This window comes from Sorex fumeus, unplaced genomic scaffold (assembly GCF_029834395.1).
Source record: "Sorex fumeus unplaced genomic scaffold, SorFum_2.1 ptg000094l, whole genome shotgun sequence".
NCBI classification, from domain to species: domain Eukaryota; kingdom Metazoa; phylum Chordata; class Mammalia; order Eulipotyphla; family Soricidae; genus Sorex; species Sorex fumeus.
In genome coordinates this window covers 14,579,770-14,600,632 of record NW_026606151.1, presented here as the reverse complement: position 1 = coordinate 14,600,632, position 20,863 = coordinate 14,579,770, and the positions used below count along the sequence as shown (strand labels likewise).

At 38.6% G+C, this 20,863-nt stretch overlaps 1 non-coding gene across 1 annotated transcript; it reads left to right on the top strand.

Moving 5' to 3' along the window:
* The first annotated feature begins 219 nt into the window (after positions 1 to 219).
* Positions 220 to 300, top strand: TRNAS-AGA (transfer RNA serine (anticodon AGA)). The gene has a single exon. It is a non-coding gene; the product is annotated as a tRNA-Ser (tRNA).
* The last annotated feature ends 20,563 nt before the right edge of the window (positions 301 to 20,863 follow it).

Here is a 20,863-nt window from a genome sequence, read left to right as displayed (position 1 = left end):
ATGTTTGGAAAAATTCTCTAGTGAATCCATCTGGACCTGGGCTTTTGTTTTTGGGAAGATTTTTGATTACAGTTTCAATTACCTTGATGTTAATAAGACTATTCAGTTACTCTAGATCTTCTTGATTCAGCCTTGGGAGATTATAGGAGTCCAGGAATTTAACCATTTCTTCTAGGTTCTCTGGTTTCATACAGTCATATGCTCTGCCACTGAGAAGTTGTAGTCGTGGCCAGTGGTTAAGGCAATGGACTAGAAATCCGTTGGGGTCTCCCCGTGCAGGTTCAAATCCTGCCAACTACAGGAAAATGTGTTCTTTTGCAAAGCCTGGAAAGCTACCCATGACGTATTCAATATGATAAACACAGTAACAACAAGTCTCACAATGGAGATGTTACTGGGCCTGCTCGAGCAAATCGATGAACAACGGGAGGACAGTGCTACTGTGCTCTTGTTTCGTGGCATACAGACTTTCAAAGTAGTCTCTGATAATCTTTTGAATTTCTTTGGTTCCTATTGTGATATCCCCCTTCTCATTTCTGATTCAGTTTCTTAGGGCTCTCTCTTTCTCTTTCTTTGTGAGTCTTCATAGTGGTTTATCTATCTTCGAAGAACCAGCTCTTGGTTTCAGTGATCTTTCAGATTGTTTTTTGGTTTTCATGTCGTTGATTTCTGCTCTAAGTTTTATGATAGTTTTCCTTCTGCTTGGTTTGGGCTCCTTTTTTTGGTCCTTTTCTAAGATCTTGAGCTGTGAAGTCAAGTTGTTTATGTGGGCCCTTTCTTCCTTCCTGAGAAATGCTTGCAGAGCTATAACTTTTCCCCTTAATATGGCTTTAGCTTTATCTCAGAGGCTCTGGTAGCTCGTGTCTTCATTCTCACTTGTTTCCAGGTATTTTTTTATTTCATTCTTGACTTCCTTCCTGACCTACTCATTGTTCAACATTGAGTTGTTTAACCAAATCCAGGTGTTTGATCTGGTTCTCCGTGTCTGTGTGTGATTCACTTCTATTCTTAATGCATCATGGTCTGAAAATATTGTTGATACTATTTCTATCTTCCTGATTATATTGAGGTATATTGTGTGGCCTTGCACACGGTCTATTTTGGAAAATGTTCCGTGTGCTTTAGAGAAGAATGTGTATTCTTTATTTTGGGGGTGTAAAGCCCTGTATAGGTCTATAAGTCCTCTCTCTTATATTTCTTCCTTCAAAGCCAAAGTTTCCTTGCTGAGTTTTGTGCTTGTTGCTCTATCCATAGGTGATAAGGTAATATTGAAGTCTCCGGCTACTATTGTGTTGCTAGCAATGTCCTTCTTAAAATCTGTTAGAAGTTGTTTTAAATATTTAGCTGTTCCCTCATTAGGTGCATATACACTTAAGAGTGTGATTTCTTCCTGTTGTGCGTATCACTTGATAAGTAGAAAATGGCCTTCACTGTCCCTTCTAATCTTTTCCAACCTGAAATTTATGTTGTTGGATACTAGGATGGCTACCTCAGCTTTTTCGAGGGAGCTGTTTGCTTCCAGGATTGTTTTCCATCCTTTAACTTTGAGTCTGTGTTTGCTCTGACTATTCAGATGAGTTTCTTGTAGTCAGTGGAATGTTTGGTTCTGTCTCTGAATCCATTTTGCCACTCTGTATCTCTTAATTGGTGCATTTAGACTGGCTGAAGCAATAATACAGTGGGTAGAGCATTTGCCTTGCATGCGGCCAACACGGCCGACTTGAGTTCAATTCCTCCGCTCCTCTTGAAGAGCTCGGCAAGGGTATCTTGCCTGCACTGTAAAGCCTGGCAAGCTTCCCATGACATATTCGATATTTCAAACACAGTAACAAGTGTCACAATAGAGACGTTCCTGGGCCTACTTGAGCAAATCGATGAACAACAGGAGAATAGCGACAGTGATGGTGACATTGAGAGAGATTATTGTTATGGGTTTTGTGTCATCTTTCTGTATGGGTCTGTTGTGCTTGTAGAGTTTATCTTGTTTTATAGTAGCCCCTTTAGTGCTTGTTTTAGGTTTGGTTTTGAGTCTATGAAATTCCTGAGCTGCTGTTTATCCAGAAAATAGTGTACTGTTCCTTCAAGTTTGAGTGAGAGATTAGCCAGAGTATTCTTGGTGAAGCATTCATTTCAGTGAGTTTTTTTCACTATATCCCACCATTGCTTTTGGGCTTGGAGGGTTTCCTCTGATAGGTCTGCTGTGAATCTAAAGGGTGCTCCTTTGTATGTGATTTTCTTCTTTGACATTGCTGCTTGCAGTATCGTGTCTCTATCCATGGCATCCATAATTCTAACTATGATATGTCTTGGAGTGTTTTTGTTAGGGTCTCTTTTAGCTGGCACCCTTCGGGCTCCTTGAATCTGAATGGCTGCATTGTCCAGCTCTGGAAACTTTTGAGCAATGATTTTTTTGACCGTGGCTTTTTCATTGGGATTGTTTCCCTGACCTTCTGGTACTCCAATGATTCCGATGTTGTTTCTCTTGGAATTATCTCCTAGGACTCTGATTTGCTCTAGAGCAATTTTGAGGTCTCTTGTCATTGTTTGTTGTTGTCTGTAGGCTTCGTTCAGCTGATCTTCCAGCTCACTGATTCTGTCCTCAGCTGTGGCAGTTCTACTGTTGAGGGCACACACTGAGTTTTTTATTTCATCTACCGAATCTTTTATTCATGACATTTTTGTGCATAGCTTTCCAATTTCAGCTCTCATTTCTTCCTGGACTTACTCGATTGTTTATCTCATGTCCTCCTTTAATTTACTGGATATCTGTCTGTTTCATTGAGTTCATTGAACATCTTCCTTACTTCATATCTGGATTTTTTTTCAGAATAATCCCTTAGGTGAGTAGCACCTAATAGGGCTTCTGGACTCTTTTCATCGTCTTAACCTCTTTGTGGGGATTTGCATTGTTTCTTCATGTTATACGAGATTGCTTGTTATGAGTAAATTACCTGTGGCTGCGTGAGCATCCACTTGCCCAAAATTAGGCCACATCCACTTCTACAGAGACCACACCCACTTCTACCAAGGCCATGCCCCCTACGGGTACCTGGTCTGTGTGGGGGTTACAACCTCGAGGAGGAAGAATACTGGGCACAGTGTTGGGGACGAACAGGAAGAGGCTCAGGGATGGTGAGCATCCCAGGGTCCTAGAGGACGCCTGGGGTGTGTACCTGGGGAAAGCCAAGTCCCGGGTTCGAATACCAACTGACCTTGGGGAGGAAGAAAACTGGGCACAGCATTGGGGACAAACAGGAAGAGCTCAAAATCCTTCTAACCTGAATCTTTTGTCTTTTTCTTCTCAAAGATTCTTTACATATTCATCTATGTATTTACTACCCTTTATACCTTGAAGAGTTCTGCCTCAAAAAGGGGTGTCCATTTTAATCAGAACAACATCAGTTTAAATAATTATCCTTTAAGCAGAAGCAAAATGGAAGAACTTGCAGTGAGCTGATTTCCTGTTGTTGAATCTCTAATTTAAAATCATGCTTTCCTGCCAGAAGTGCTTTAATCTGACAAAAGAACAGACTGCAAGGCAAAAGAATTTGAATTACATATTATGCTTTTTGCTCATCATGTCTTTCAATTTACAGGCATTTTCAAAATCAGGCATAAAGGTGAAAAAATATAAAACAACTAAAAATGCGGAAATTACTACTTACACAAAAGTCTGCACAATTTAACTATGCACATTTCCAAAAATTCTTCTAGGGTTGCCTATATGCATTTGTGTGTGTGTATATATATATAAATATATATGTAATATATATGTACATATGTATATATGTGTGTGTGTATGTGTGCGTCTATATATATATATATTTGGGGGTTGGTGAGGGTTAAGGGAGGTAGCATGGATAATTTGAATTACAAAATAGTCTTGATAACCCCCCACACATCAATTTACCTGTGAACAAAAAGATTCACACTGAGAAAATGGGACTTAGGACTCTTTGATAAATTACTACAGACTACTTGAAGATTCCATTAGCAAAATAATAGCTCATTATGGAATCTTAGACGAATGTGGTATAATTACAATAGAGCTATACTCCCTTGGGAGTGGGGGGTGGGAGGAATGCAAATGTTTAAAAAAAAATGATAGCTATTTAACCAACCAATGTTGAGGAAAAATGCTTCAAAACAAACTGAGAGGTTACAAGAGTTTTGGAATTCAGTGAAATTTTTGTAGATTCCACTAGCATTAATTAATTGAAAGTGTTCTTGCCAAATGAAGGTTTTTCACGTTCTTGGACTCATATAAACATACACATGCATGCTCCATATGATAGTGATAAAACTACATTAGATTCTATTCCAGTACTCTGTAAAATATACTGAATAACAAAAAAAGTTATTGCATGAAATATTCAACACCAGGTAAGAATATTTTGAGAAGTTGGCATTGGCCATTGGGACTAAGGCAGAAGGTCAAAAGAGGGAATATGATAGGAGGAAGAGGACTTACATACCTTCCTCTCCCTGATACTGAAAGAAAGGTACTCTTACAAATAGTGATTTAGGGTATGGTGAGATAGTACAGGAGGTGGTGTGTTTGTCTTGATTAACCCTGCAAATTTGTGTCTCTCACAAATGTTTGACTTCTACACAGTTTTCAGAGCTTCTTATATGTTTGCTCTTTCTTAAAACAACCAGCTTTGGATGCTTGGTACTATATCAATATCCATATCTATATAGAGATAGGTACACACACACATGTATACATATATATATATTTTTGAAGAAAAAGAACCAATTTAGTAAAAAGTCACCTTCAAGTTAGAATATTTTGCTTCCCTACTATACGAAAATGATATATAAATGAATTTTCAAAAGCCTTCATTTTAAATTCTTATTTATGATTTTAGCTTTTCTTTTCACTGACATTATTTTTTTTTGTTATTATTTTTGTTTTGAGGGGCCACACCCAGCAGTGCTCAGGAGTTACTCCTGGCTCTGCACTCAGGAATTTCTCCTGCTGGTTCTAGGGGACTCTATGGATGCCAGGGGATTGAATCTGGTTTGCCCTCATGCAAGGCAAGTGCCATAACTACTGTACTACCACTCTGGCCCCTGGGACATTCTTAAGTCACTGGGAAATTGCTAAACTGTGCTTATCAAGTCAATTCACATCATGAAGTCTAAAAGTTGCCTTAAGAAACATTTTTTTCTGTAGGGAAAACATAATCATAGTGAAAAAAGACCAAATTTAACCTGTGGCTTTTATTCCTTTAATGCTAACATATTTCCCCCTACTTAGGAAAATTTGCAAAATATGTCAAGGCAAGAATTTTTCAGTATTACAGCCAATGAGTAGGTATAGTCATACTTTAATCACATGATTACTTATTTTGTCACCCAGGGACCACATGGTGCCAGGAATTGGTCCCTCACATATGTAAAGTATATGCTATACTTGAGCATTATACCTAGCCCAATAAGATGGATTTGATGAAAACTGTGACCTACCCATTTTGCTTCCCTGCTAAATGAAGCTGGAGCGATAGCACAATGGGTAGGGCGTTTGCCTTGCACATGGCCGACCCAGGTTCGATTCCTCCATCCCTCTCGGAGAGCCCGGCAAGCTACTGAGAGTATTCCACCCGCACCACTGCACCTGGCAAGCTCCCTGTGGCATGTTCAGTATTCCAAAAAAAGTAACAACAAGTCTCACAATGGAGACATTACTGGTGCCCGCTCGAGCAAATCAATGAAAAACGGGAGGACAGTGCTACAATGCTACTAATGAAGATGATAAATCAATGATCATTTTTCATTCTTATTTATGAGTTTAGCTTTTCTTTACATTTTCCTTTTCATTGTTTATTTTTGTTATTTTTTTCTGTTTTGGGGGGCCACACCCAGTAAATCCTAGAGATCATCAGAAACAAAGTTGCTTGAATTATAAATAATGGAAATGTTCACATATTCAAAGCCACAGCACATAATGGCTGTACTATTGGTCAACATCGGCTATACTGTTGTTAACTATTAGCACAATTACAACTGGGATGTCACCTAATTTGTCATTGTCACACTGTCAAGATCAAAACTAAATAAACACCCAACAAATAGTTTCTAAATGAATAATAGAATAAAATTTGTGTGAAAAAAATATGTTAAAATTGGACTATGTATATATAGCCACCAGTCTGTACTGTTGTGATCATTGACAGAGTCATCTTGAATTTAGGCCACAGAACTCCAGAGGGTATAAAATTGGCAGACTCGCTATTTGATGATACTTTGAATTCTAACCTACTCCTTCAATCCATTTGCTGCTATTCTCTTTTTCAGAGTCCAACAAGCCACTCCATGCATTTCCTTTCCAAGCCTCCAAGGAAAGCTGTGTTCAATGGGAGACGGAGTAGAAAATCAATTTATCTCTGCAGAAACTGGTGAATATTACAACCATGTTCATCGCATTCTATATATGCATATCTACAATTCTAGGTCTACAAACAAATATGAACATAACTTTTCTTTACACCTATCCAACTATTTATTCACCTTTGTATTCATCTGTATATCCATCCTTATATTGGACTAATATAGATGGTAGACTATAAAGTTATAAATGTTCGATCATTACTTTATCCTGATAGTTCTATTATAATTTGGGTTCAAGCTTTTATTTTTGTTTTCAGTAATTCAATTGTGATTAATTTTTTTAAACACCTGTATTTTACAATGCTGTTTATGAATAGGGTTTTGTGCATACAAAGTTCCAACACCATATTCTCCACCAGAGTATCCACTTCCCTCCACCATTTTTTAAGTACTGCCACCCTCCAAACTGCTTACCCCCATCACGGGAATCTCAACCAGCTCTCAGCGTTCTACTGATTTTAGCCGTTTGTTATTCCCTTACTACAGGTTAAAGTCCCCCCCTTTTTTTTCTTTTTGGGTCACACCCAACAATACACGGGGGTTACTCCTGGCTCATGCACTCAGGAATTACTCCTGGCGATGCTCAGGGGACCATATGGGATGCTGGGAATTGAACCTGGTTCGGCAACATGCAAAGCAAACACCCTAACCAATGTGCTATTGTTCCAGCCACTAGAGAAAGTTTCTTAAAGTCAAAGTCTAATTTCAGGATTCTGTGTATTAGATACTCAGGCACACAATGAGATAGTCTGGGAAACAGAATTCAACATCATGCACACATATCTAGCTGTTTTGTTTTAATCTTGCCATCAAAATATTTAGAACAATTAGCTTCATTATTATAAGTGAATTTGTTTTCAGGAACGTGGAAAACTTAGCCATCTACTCCCCACAAGCTTGAATCCCCTTGAGGGTTTCCCTGTTAAGTGGCAATTCATCATACTAAGATGAATCTAGAAATACATTTTCAGGCATTCCAGTTTGATTGCTAAGAAATTCTCTAAATTGAGAACAAATCATGTTTTTCCTTCATTTTTAACCCATGTTTTCCTATCCTGAGTCTTTAGATCTTGCAAAAGATGACTTTCTTCAACAATTTATTTTAAACAGGAAACACTTAAAAATATTTGAAAACAGATTAGCTTTCCCCACCTGAATACTCCTGTTTCTCTGAAAGCTTTCCATAGAAAACCCCACAGGGATGTTTCTCTGGGTGGTCTTCAGACCATCTCTTACAAAATCATTTGAGTTTCCTATGGATAAATGTCAATCTCAAGGTTTCACCTGGGATGCACTAAATCAGAAGGCCAAATAGAAGAGCAGATTCTCTGGCTCAGGGGAAGGACCCCCAACTGAGGGGAGTGTCACCTTTTAACTGTTTTGGTTCTGGTCTTTGACAGGTCTTTGAACTCTTCTCTCTGCCCATGAAGTGAATACCAGTGGGGAACTTAGCTTTTGAATCTCAAAAGTACTTTTAAATGTGTTTCCAGAAATTGGCAAAGGCATATGCCTTGGGATTCCAGAATTCTCTGATAGATGATAGAATTTCTAGCAAGAAGTGTGGTGGAAACCAGAAACTCACTGTTTAAGATACTGGATACAACAAATAGATGGGATCATTTCGGGCTCAAAAGTGACTAATTAGGAAGAAAGTTTGCTAGAGGTGTGAGACTCTGTAAAGTAACTTTTCTTATGATTGGCATATGCTATCCAAGGTCACAAACTAAGTTGGGAGAATATATTTCTCCTTGGGAGTGAGTCAAGAAAAGAGAAATAATTTAGCTACAATTCTTTGCATCTTTGCATCAGAAACTTTGTATCCAAATTGTGATCCTCAAGCACAAGGACGTGCCAGCTCTGTGGGAAAAAGGAAAAAAAAAAACAACTTTTATTTGACTGAGAGTTTGGAAACAAAATACCAACAACTACCCTTTATTGTATGGAACCCAAGATTTAGTGGGTCTGGAATAAGTTCCAGATGCGAATTTTGTTTACGTGTTCCAGGTGTGACTGTAGTATGCATCTAAGATTGAGAATTATATCCTAAATAATACAGAAATCCCTTATTTTTGGTATTTATTGTCAGAAGCGATCTGAACACTGTAGCTAACAGATAACAAAATCATGGAAAATGCAGTGATAGTAACTATTTATTGGCTAAGACTTCTCTCCTAATCCACTGCTTTTGAAAAATAACTTTTTCCTTTTCGAATCTCTAGAGAAGAGAGACATGTTCAAATTATTTGTAGGGAGAAGACCACCTCTCTGCTACAGGGAATAAATGAAAAGAACTAGATTAAGTGAATAGAGAAAATCCCTTCACTATCAGTCAGGTATAATGAACATCATCTTTTAAGAAAATAATAGATTTTTTTCCAACCCTTTTAAAATTTAGGGCTTCCCTTTATTATTCAGATCATGAAAGAGAAAACCAAAAGAAAAGTAATATTTAAAAACAGTGAATAGTTTTGTAGGTGTAAGTTAAAGTGTATAGCATTGCAAATACAGGTAGTTAATTCATTATAACCTAGAAACATGTATGTAATTAGCATTGTGGGCCCAATCTCTTTCATTTGAAATAAAACATGATTTTTTTTTCCTTTTTCACTCCGTGCATATTCTCAGCATAGGATTTCCCCCCCTATGCTGAGAAACAATACACTCTTACAAAACCACATTACAAGTAACACTGATCTTGTTCGCTGCTCCACCCCCAAGCCCCACCCCCAAAGATTCAACTTTTACAGCTGTTATGCACTGTGAGCCAAATCAAAGCCCAGTGAAGCTTTGTAGTTTCTGAAGCTTCCCCCTTCTTTCCAGAAAGTAACAAGAAATCTTGGGATGAGTGAGCTGGTGCCAGCCGGCAATAGATCTTACAAGTCTGACTTCTCCTCTCATCTTGGGGGAGCTAAATTGGCCGAGGAAAGCCACCTGTCACTGGACCACCGGCTTTCCCTGTAATCAAGGATCTCTTTGATGGCTCTGTTGAGAACCCTGGAAATCTGTGGTGTGGTCCAACATGAGAAAACTTCAGCCCCAGTGTATGACAGGGATGGAGTAGAGACATCAGTGACCAGCCTTCACATTACTGACCTGTATGGAGTAGAGATACACATGCCTGTTCTTTCCATATGTATCTCGTGATATTTGAACTATAATTTTATGTTGTCTGTCTATGTAAAAATTACATTACATTTAATTAATTAATTAATTTATTTTGGTTTTGGGGTCACACCCGGCGATGCACAGGGGTTACTCCTGGCTCTGCACTCAGGAATTACTCCTGGCTGTGCTCAGGGGACCATATGGGATGCTGGGAATCGAACCCGGGTCGGCTGCATGCAAGGCAAATGCCCTATCCTCTGTGCTATTTCTCTAGTCCCTTAATTTATTTTTTATGCAAAAATTATATTTTCTTTGGAGTTTAGTTTTTTTGTTAAGAGGACCTTTTATAAGTCTCTATATGCTGACATCGTAACAATGACTTATGGGAAGGATTTGCATGAGAAATCAGCAGGAGATGACCTAGGGTGAGACGATTAGATGTTTTGGCTTTGGAATCTGAATCTGGACCAGCTGATTCAAAGATGGCAATGTGTGCATAGCTTTCACCACATCCGGTGAGGAGGGTGTGTCCAGGCCCATCAATGTCTGCCCATCACAGAGGCCCACAGTTCAGCTGAAATTTCCACTACAGGGAAGCTATTTTTTACATGTTGCATCTTGTCTCTGACTTTTGGTCTAATTTATTAACTTCATCCTCCTGCCGATTCTGTGATAGTACTATTTCTTCTAAACACTTTTCCTTTCTAAACATGATGACTGCTTAGTGCATATATTGCAAACCATGACATCCAAAAGTAAAGAGAGAGTAAAGGGGAATGTGTCTGCCACAGAAGCAGGGGCTGGGAAGTGGTGGGGTGGCGGAAGGGACACTGGGAACATTGATGGTGGAGAATGGGCACTGATGGAGGGATGGGTACTCGAACATTGTTTCATTGAAATATAATCACGAAAATGTGTAAGTCTGTAACTGATTCTCACGGTGATTAAGAAAAAATAAAGTAAAATAAAATAAATAAACACTTTCCCTTTAAAATTGTCCTGAATTATTTTCTGTAGCTTGTCACCAGAGATCTTGTCTAACATGTATGGTTCTACTCAGAACCACTTTTAGAATGGGAGTGATAGTGATTGTTTAAATCCTAATCCTGGCAATACCCCTTGGGAAAATATTATGTGATGTTACAAGATACGTGAAATTATAATCCAGAACACCAACACAAAAAGTGGAGACTAGTATTAGCAAATTCAACTATACCATCAAATATATATTTTAAAAAATCAAGAAATAGATGCTGTTGATGTTTAGAGTTAATCTACTTTCCTGAAATTTCTTCAAGTTCAGTAAATTTTTTTTAATTTTTTAAATTTTTTTTCCAAGTGAGGTAGATGGCATTTTGATTTGAAACAAGGTCTTCTTTATGAAATCTCCATATCTCATATATGTTAGACGCTCCCAAAAGCTAATCTTACTGTGCACTGTATCGCCATTTTTTGGTGTTTTTCATCTTGGCTCACAAGTCTCATCTCCTCCTGAGGCCTCCAATCTGGGTCAGGCAATCTCCATCACTGTGGGCTTGAGGAAAACAAGCCTTAAAAGCCACTCTCTCTGTCTCTTTTGGAATGTCCTGGTCCTTTTTCATTTATTGCTTGGTTGACCTAGTTCTAAAGGATTCTTCTCTGGGACGCCTAGACTTTGAGGGACCCCAAAGGAAAGGAAATGAAAGCATCTAAGCAGACTTTGTGTGGTGCGTGCAGGCTGCCTCAGGTGAAAGGAGGGAGTCTTGGCAGTTGTCTGCTTAGAGCGAGCTAGTTAAATGGGAAGAGCTGCGGAAGCCCCTTGGGAGTCCAACCCTCCTTTCTATAGTTTTTCTTTGAAAAGGATAAAGATAGGGTCGAGTGCACACAGATGCTTTTTCCTGTCAGGGGGGAATTCAAACAAAGATTTCCTTTAAAGACAGTGTGCTTAGTACTGTCTAGTGACGGATGAATCTCAAAAGATTCTGTTGCACTGAAACCCCAATGAGTGGATTCTCAGTGGAAAGCTGAGATGAACTTCTCCAAACTTTTCTCTTCTTGCGCTTTGTTCCCTTGACACCTCATTTCCCTTTTCTGGCTCTGTTCCCTCATTCTAGTCCCATTTGGCCCTTTACCTATATGGAATTTACCCCAAGGAAAAAAAAATAAGGAAAAATCTCCTAAATTGGCCCCCTCCTGAAGAGAAATAAAAGCGTGAGAGTTGAACACCACAGCTTCCTTTCCAAGCAGAGAAGCACTGTGTTGAAAGGCCCAAAGTTGAAATACTTGCTTAGTCTTCTTTTTTCCCACCTGATTTCCATCTTCCACATACATTTCCCCAAGACTCCTATTTACTTCCGGTACAGGAATCCTGGAACAAATAGGCACTTCCGGTGAGTCAGACTCAAAACTTTGGTTGCCCTAGAAATGAGAAATAGGATAAAATTTTTTCTCTTACTCTCAAAGAACAGATACTACACTTTATCTTAGCCAAAAGGCCGAGTTTGTTCACTTATTTCTGAAGTTCCAAGTGCATCTCTCCCCATGAGCATCTCTAGTAGCCCGAGTTGTGCAATTGCCTTCTTGTGAGGACAGGTTTTGGGCGATGAAATTTGACTGCATGATTATAATTTTGCTGGTCTTATCTTCAACTACAAGTTACAGGAGGCTTGAATAGACTTGAATAAGCAGGTAGGGGAAGATATTTGGAAAAAAAAGACTTTGACTAAGATGTCCCGACGATATAAAAAAGGGGAATTAAAGAGCGCTTATCATCACTCCTCATTTTAGAGCTCCTATCATTTCTATTTCCCTCAAGAATTCTCTCCCGAGAGAGAACAAAAGGGAATGCCCTGCCACAGTGGCGGGGGGGATGGGGGGATGGGGGGGATGGGAGGGAGGGATATTATCCTGGTGGTGGAAAATGAGCACTGGTGGAGGGATGGGTATTTGATTGTGGTATGACCGAGATCCAAGCACAAAAATTTGTAAATCTACAACTGTACCTCATGGTGTTTCACTAATAATAATAATAATAAAAAGAATTCTCTCTCGAATGTCTAAAAATGAATGAAAATTAAGAAATTCATTCCCAGTATATGCCACCAGGGCTGCTGTGCATGGCTATGTAGATATGCCTTGCATTAATTGGAAGGGAAATTATTCTCATTTTAGTCCGTTTCTGTGACTGCCCCTTGCATCCCATATTTGTACATTTTCTCTCTTCAGACAGTACTCAGGACATAATGAAAAACAGAGATATCCATTACATCACAGGAACAAATATAAGCATGCTGTCTTTGTCAATTATTCTATGATCTGAGGGGGATTACTCCTATCTATTTCTAGTCTCAGAGCACTGTAATCCCCCACCAATCGTGTATATTACCTATATTAATTGGATTTCTGCCGTGAGCCAAGTAGTTAGCTAAGTGATAGTTATATGATACTCCCTATACTATAGTCATGTTTACAAAACCAGAATTTATTATTATATATTTTATATTTCTGAAACTATATTCGTATAGTTTCATTTAGTCATTTAAAATGTGATATAATTTAAATATAAAAATATTCTTTGTTTTAGAGTAAGTTTTTATGATTTTTAATAACACACCAAGACACCATCATCAAGATTTAGGACTGCTTTTTAATCACTCTACAGTTTCTATTATGTCTCTTAAAATTCAATGCTCCATTCAACCCTTGTAAACTATCTATTTGATCTCTATGCTCTAATTTTTCCAGAATGTTATGTACGTTGAATCTGTGCATTGGGCCTGAATTCTTAAACTCAGCATCATAGACTTAAGATTATGTTCTTGGATATGTCATTATTTATTCTTTTAAATTACTGAGAACCATTTCATGGTAAGGATGTACCATCATCCATTCATCCTTTGAGTATCATTTAGATTGATTCTAGTCTGTATAGATTATGAATAAATTTGTTATAAACAACTATTTGTACAAAGGGTTTTTGTTTGCTTCTTTTCATTTCAAGGTAGATACCTAGAATTAGGAGTGAATACTTTATTTCATAAGAATTGACAAGCTTAAAATTAAATAAAAATAAATATGTTAATAAATAAATACCAGGTTGTGGGGTGGGTGAGAGCCCTCTCCACCCCAAGGGACCCAGCCCCGGTAGCCGACCTCCACTACCCAACCACCACCATGCTCCAGGCCACTTTCTGGACACATTATAAGACACTTCCTACCACTTTACACAATAACTACACCATATCTGATGGGTTTCAGACAGTAGGCAACAAATCGTAGAGAGAAATATATAAATATATGCCTCTCAGAGAGCCCAGCAAGCTACCAAGCGTATCCTACCCCCCAACTGGCAGAGTCTGGCAAGTTCCCCATGGCGTATTCAATATGTCAAATACAGTAATGACAACAGGTCTCATTCCCCTGACCCTGAAAGTGTCTCCAAATCATTGGAAAAGACAAGTAAGAGGAAGCTGCTAAAATCTCAGGGCTGGGAGGAATAGAGACATTACTGGCGCCAACTTGAGTAATTTGATGATCAACAGGATGACAGTGATACAGTGATGTAAAGCAAAGCAAGAATCCAACTGTGAGCACACAGGGAGTTTTTGTTTGCTTCTTTTCATTTCAAGGTAGATACCTAGAATTAGGAGTGAATACTTTATTTCATAAGAATTGACAAGCTTAAAATTAAATAAAAATAAATATGTTAATAAATAAATACCAGGTTGTGGGGTGGGTGAGAGCCCTCTCCACCCCAAGGGACCCAGCCCCGGTAGCCGACCTCCACTACCCAACCACCACCATGCTCCAGGCCACTTTCTGGACACATTATAAGACACTTCCTACCACTTTACACAATAACTACACCATATCTGATGGGTTTCAGACAGTAGGCAACAAATCGTAGAGAGAAATATATAAATATATGCCTCTCAGAGAGCCCAGCAAGCTACCAAGCGTATCCTACCCCCCAACTGGCAGAGTCTGGCAAGTTCCCCATGGCGTATTCAATATGTCAAATACAGTAATGACAACAGGTCTCATTCCCCTGACCCTGAAAGTGTCTCCAAATCATTGGAAAAGACAAGTAAGAGGAAGCTGCTAAAATCTCAGGGCTGGGAGGAATAGAGACATTACTGGCGCCAACTTGAGTAATTTGATGATCAACAGGATGACAGTGATACAGTGATGTAAAGCAAAGCAAGAATCCAACTGTGAGCACACAGGGAGTCAGAGCAGTATGGGTTGGTAATGAACAAATTGTGTAAAGGAGGGCCGATTTTATGGCGGTTATGGAAATTAGACTTTTGGTGGGGATCATAATTTAGTGAAGGCAGATTTCAAATTATAAAGCTGAACACATGAAACTTGTAAAATATTTTTTAACGTTTCTTAAATTTTTTAAGCAGACATCGACAAATGAATTTTTCAGATAGCTAAACCATTTTGTATCCTCACAAGCAATGTAAGAAAAATCCTGTCACTTCCAATCTTCTCAGGTGATTTGTGTTTGAGTGGTTAGACTTAAAGAGAAATTCAGCCATTCCAACATTGTATCTGGTAGGGGTTTTAATATATGCCTCCTCCATGAATGCATTTACACACTATTTTATGCATTTATTAGTCTGTGCTCAGTTTTATGCATTTGGAGATAGTCTTGTGCATTTATTAATTTGTGCTTCGATTTTATCTTTTAGAATCTCCTTCCTGTGAGGAGTGCAACAATAGACAAAAATTTCATCTTGTCTAGAATCTTCTGCAACTTCCCAGCTAGAAATAATCTGTGAACCTCTATGGTGGTTGATAAAGAGCCATGAAGTGTCTTTACTGGTAAGTTTCCTACAGCATTCTACTTCTATGTTTCCTTAAAAGATAGTAAATTACCAGTGAATAGGGACTCTGTGCTATTCATCTTTGTATCTCAAATTCCTTCTTCAAACTTAGTATTTTAATTTGATAAGTGATTATAATATATTAATTCAGATCCATTGAATTTTCTCTTAGCCAATAACAGAGCTAGACAGTTTAATTACAATAATGTTGTCTGTTCAGATGCTATGTGATTCTACTAATCTGGCTGTGGGAACCACGCATAGCAAATATATTGAGGGTACAAGACTGAAGCAAATACACATATACATGACAATTGATAATATAATTGTATATTGTTAAGAATAATAAAATGGGGGCTGGAGCAATAGCACAGCGGATAGGGCGTTTGCCTTGCACGCGGCCAACCCAGGTTCAATTCCCAGCATCCCATATGGTCCCCTGAGCACCGCCAGGAGTGATTCCTGAGTGCAGAGCCAGGAGTGACCCATGTGCAATGCCAGTTGCAACACAAAAAGCAAAAAAAGAAAAAAATTTAAAAAAAGAATAATAAAATGTACTGAATGTATCATAAGAGGCAGGACCTGTACTGTCAGAGGTTCCAAATATTATTTAGTTTTTCATAACAACCCTAATTAATTAGATATTATTCACAAATATCTTCGCTTTATAAATCCAAAAGAATGGTAAATAACTTACTCAAAGTCAGCCAGCTCTTAAGTTGCAGAACGGTTTTGAGATTTGAACTTTGTCATTCTTTAAATGCTATGCCCTTTATGACTTGACAGGACAGCCCCTGTTCTATGCCATGCACGATTCTAGATCATGGCACCCACTGTATTCTGCCTGCTTTAAAAAATCAGAGCATAAGAGACCTGACAAGGGGTTTCCTGTCTTGGAATTCAAAGAGCTATTTGGATGTCTTAGGTACTTTGTCATTGTGAAAAACGAAGTGTCTTCTATGAGAAATCAAAATGCCATATTCTGGTGCATGAATGTGGAGACTGATATTCCCACTGATCAGAGTTCAGCAACTATTAAATACCAGCGGTGTGTGTAAGACGGAACAAGTGGGGAGCTTCTGTTCTTTCCATCACTTCTGTCCCTCAGTTCAAGATCCTGTTGCTTCCTTTAATTGCTTTTGCTTTATTGGGTAGTACCTGGCAGTTTATTAAGGCAGATAAACACTGATTTATCACTAAGCTTCCACTCTAATTACATTTCCACACACATGGTCTCTTGTCAGCCTCACAACTCAGCTCACTATTGCATATGTGAGTGTTATTAGGCTATTAACAACTACTTAAACTCTTAGAAAAATGCGTTTATTAAAATTAATACACAACATTCAAGAGTGTGCTACTGAAAATATTGACAAGTAAGCAAATTCTGCAGGGACTGCCACTAGCCCCATGTTGGTTTGCACTACCCCCCACCCTGGCCCCCTTCCATTCTCGAATATCTTACAGAGACACGTGGTCAGTCACTCCAACTGCTTCCTAAAAATACCTGGCCATAACATGAGTTTGGCAGTTTGGGGTAAGAGAGATATAGTGTGGCATAAATGGCTTGCCTTGAACCTCACTGAGCCCTGTTCAATCCCTAGCACAGCTTCTGGTTCTCTGAGTACTGTCTTGAGCACAGAGCCAGGAATTAGCCTTGAGCATAGCTGGGTGTGGCCCCCAAACAAACAAACAAAAAGCTCCACCAACAAAGAAGATGTGAGAAGTGGGAGGAAATTTATTCAATGCATGAGAACATTATGCTAATAACCTCTTGGGGTGACGTCCCGAGAATGGAGGACCACACTTTCTGATAGTCTGGGAGTGAGGAGGATGACAAGTGTTCATTCTTTTCTCACCTCTTCCTCTCTTTCAGGCACAGCCACCATTCTTTTCTATGCCACATTTCAGATCTCACCGTTATGGCCTTTGTTCTAACAATTCTTACTGTGGCATGTGTACATTCAGGCCCTAATTATAATCCATTGCCAGCCCAGATCTAAAATCCTCTCACCAGTTATTTTTTTCCCAAAGCTTTCATCTTTTAATTAAAATAGATACCTCAGTTTCTTTCATCGTAAAGCTTAGTTTTCTTTCATCTAAAGTGGTTAAGCTCCTCCCAATTTATTTTATAATTTGGGGTCTGATTGTAAATGAACTACATGGTGAGGAAAATTCTGGCAATTCTTTAATTTCTGAAAACAACATGATGAATGAAGTGGATGCTGTGGTTGGTGGTATGATAGCAAATATCTACTTCAAATTGTTGAAGGAAGAAGTGTGGATATTTAAGTATTGAGACAGACAGGAGATCGAGAAAAAGAATATTATGGATGTGATGGTTCTGTAGGTCTTTGAAATTATATTTAAAAATATTGTGGTATGTTTGTTTATTTTGTGGGTCTCTCAAGAAGGGTTCAGCATACTGAGGACCAATTCCATCAATACCCCTCTACTGAGTGGGAGTGTCATTAGGAGTGAGAGTTCTCACTGAAGTAACTGAAAGTGCTACAGCCTGCAGTGAGGTGATACAGGCACTCAGAGGTACAGGGAGTCACCTGGTGATGCTCAAAGAACGATACGTTAATGGAGGTCAAGTCTGGGTCTTTATACATTCAAGGCATTAACCACTCACCTCTGAGCTATCTCCACAGCCCCCATATATTTTTTAATTAATTAATTAATTTATTTATTTTGAATACCCATCCCTCCACCAGTGACCATTTCCCACCACCACGGATCCCAGTATCCCTCCCACCCCTCTGTGGCAGGGCATTCCCTTTTGTTCTCTCTCTCCTATTGGGTGTTGTGGTTTGTAAAAGAGTTAAGCCTGATTTTCAGGGAGAAATGTTGGATGATTTACTTTCCATTGATCACATTGTATATAAGGAGATTTCGCATGGCCGCGTAAGTGTAAGTGGCCGTGCGGTTTGGAGTAAAAGTCCTGGTTCCTGCATGCCCAAGCTATGCTTGTAGAGGCTTATGGTAAAGGTAAAAAGGTAAAGGCCCTCCCATTGATCGTCGATTTGCTCGAGCGGGCCCAGTAACGTCTCCATTGGAGACCTTGTTGTTACTGTGTCTGGCATATCGAATACTCTTGGTAGCTTGCCGGGCTCTCCGAGAGGGGCGGAGGAATCGAACTCGGGTCGGCCATGTTGGCCGCTTGTAAGGCGAACGCCCTACCCGCTGTGCTATCGCTCCAGCGATATATTTATCAGGTTTCCATATATTTTTGACCAACATTTTATTTACAAGTCCAACATGATGCTTTAATATTTGTATACATCATGAATGGCTCCCATGAATAAGTGATTCAAAGAGCCGATTTGTCCTATGGGTTTCTTTTATGTGAGATCCCTTGAGATCTACTCTCCTAGTAAGTTTCAGGTCTATAATAAATTCTGATTGGCTGGAATCAGTGTGTTCTATGTTCAGTTTCTGCAATTTATTTTATTATTATTGTTATCATTATTTTTTGGCTTTTTGGGTAATACCCAGCAATGCACAGGGGTTGCTCCTGGCTTTGCACTCAGGAATTACTCCTGGTGGTGCTCAGGGGACCATATGGGTTGCTGGGGATCAAACCCAGATTGGCTGCGTGCAAGGCAAGCATCCTACCTGCTGTACTATCGCTCCAGCCCCAGGTTTTCAGAATTTATATTCCCATTTCCTCCATCCCTCAACCTCTAGTAACCACTATCCTATTCTTCTATGAATTAAAACAATTTTTCCATTCTAATCACTGAAAAAATTGTAATATTTGAGTTTCTCTGCCTGATTTACCATATGAAATATCTTCCAAGTTTATGTATCAATTATATATTTTTAATTTTTTTATATTTTTATTAGTGAGACATCATGAGGTACAGTTGTAGACTTACAAATGTTTGTGCTTGGGTTTCAATTATACAATGATCAAATACCCACCCCTCCACCAGTGCCCATTTCCCACCACCACGGATCCTAGTATTCCTCCCAACCCCCATTCCCCCATCCCACCCTGACTCTGGCAGGGCATTTCCTTTTGTTCTCTCTCTCTTATTGGGTGTTGTGGTTTGCAAAAGAGGCAATGGGTGACAATCATGATTGGTCTATAGTCTACTTTCAGCATGCTTCTCCCATCCTGGGAGGATCCTCCCAACACCTTTATTTGGTGTTCCCTTCTCTATCTGAGCTTCCTTTTCCCCTAGCATGTGTGGTTGGCCTCCAAGCCATGGAGTAAAATTCCTGGTACTAATCTCGGCCATTCTTGAGTGTTAGTCTCCTATTTTGTTACTTTACGTTCCCCAGATGAATGCAATCTTTCTATGTCTATCCCTTTCTTTCTGAGTCATTTCACTTAACATGATACTTTCCATGTAGTACCACTTGTATGTAAATTTCATGACATTTTCTTTTCTAACAGCTACATAGTACTCCATTGTGTAAATGTACCAAATATTTTTAATTTTTTTATATTTTTATATTTCATCAATTTTAAGACTGAATAATATTCTGTTCTATGTCACATTTTCTTTTTTCCTCTTGACGAAAACATGTTGTTTTCATATCTTAGCTATTTTGAGTAATGTATATATGTACTTTACCCCTTTGAGTTGTCTTCCCAGCCCCTGAGGAATTAATTCCCTAATGTATTTCCAATTTCTTATTAGGTTTGAAATAAAATTGGTCTCAATAGGTTTTGTTCCCTGTAATTTTCAGTATTAATTCATTAATTTAGTTGTGTTTTAGTAGGCCTAGGATTTTCTAAATACAATATTAAAATTTACTTCTTTTTCAATTTTGGATACCTCTTATTTTTTGCTAAATTAGACAGGCTAGGACTTTAATACTATATTGAAAATGATGAGAGTGGGCAGCCTTGGTATTCTTAATGTTAGAGGAACTGTTCAAGAAGAAAATTCAGCTTTTCACCACTGAAAACAATAGTTCTTGAACTGTTTCAGCTATCATGTGGCTTCATTATGTTGAAAAATATTCCTTCTATGCATAATTAATTATCATAAAAGTGCGTTAGTTTGTCATACTTTTCTTGTACTGATTGAGAAGAGGAACGTTGATTTTTCATCCTTTGTTAATGTGTTATGTCATTTTCATTGATCAGCATATGTTGAATCATCCTTATAGTCAAGAAACAAATTGATCTTGTAATGTTACTTTCAGTGTTTTGTTGAATTCAATCTGTTTAGATTTTTGTTGATGATTTTTTACATATGTGATTGTCGTGGATACTAGTCCTTCTTTTTAGGTAGTATCCTCATCTGATTTTGTTATCAGATTAATTCAAGCCCCATAAAGTGACTTTAGACCTAGTCCCTTTTCTTCAACTGTGAAAAATGTTGATATTAAATCTCTTTGTTCCAGGGCACTATGTGGCTATCGTTGTTGGGAAAATTATGATGACTGATTCTTTCCTCATTCTTGGTTGAGGTCTGCAGTAGCTACTATGTTCTTGGACACTATTTCAACGTCTAGTGGCAAGGATGGGGCAAGTGGCAGTGGTGAATGAAGCTAATGTTATGCACATGCTCTAGTGAGTAGACTGGCTGCAAATA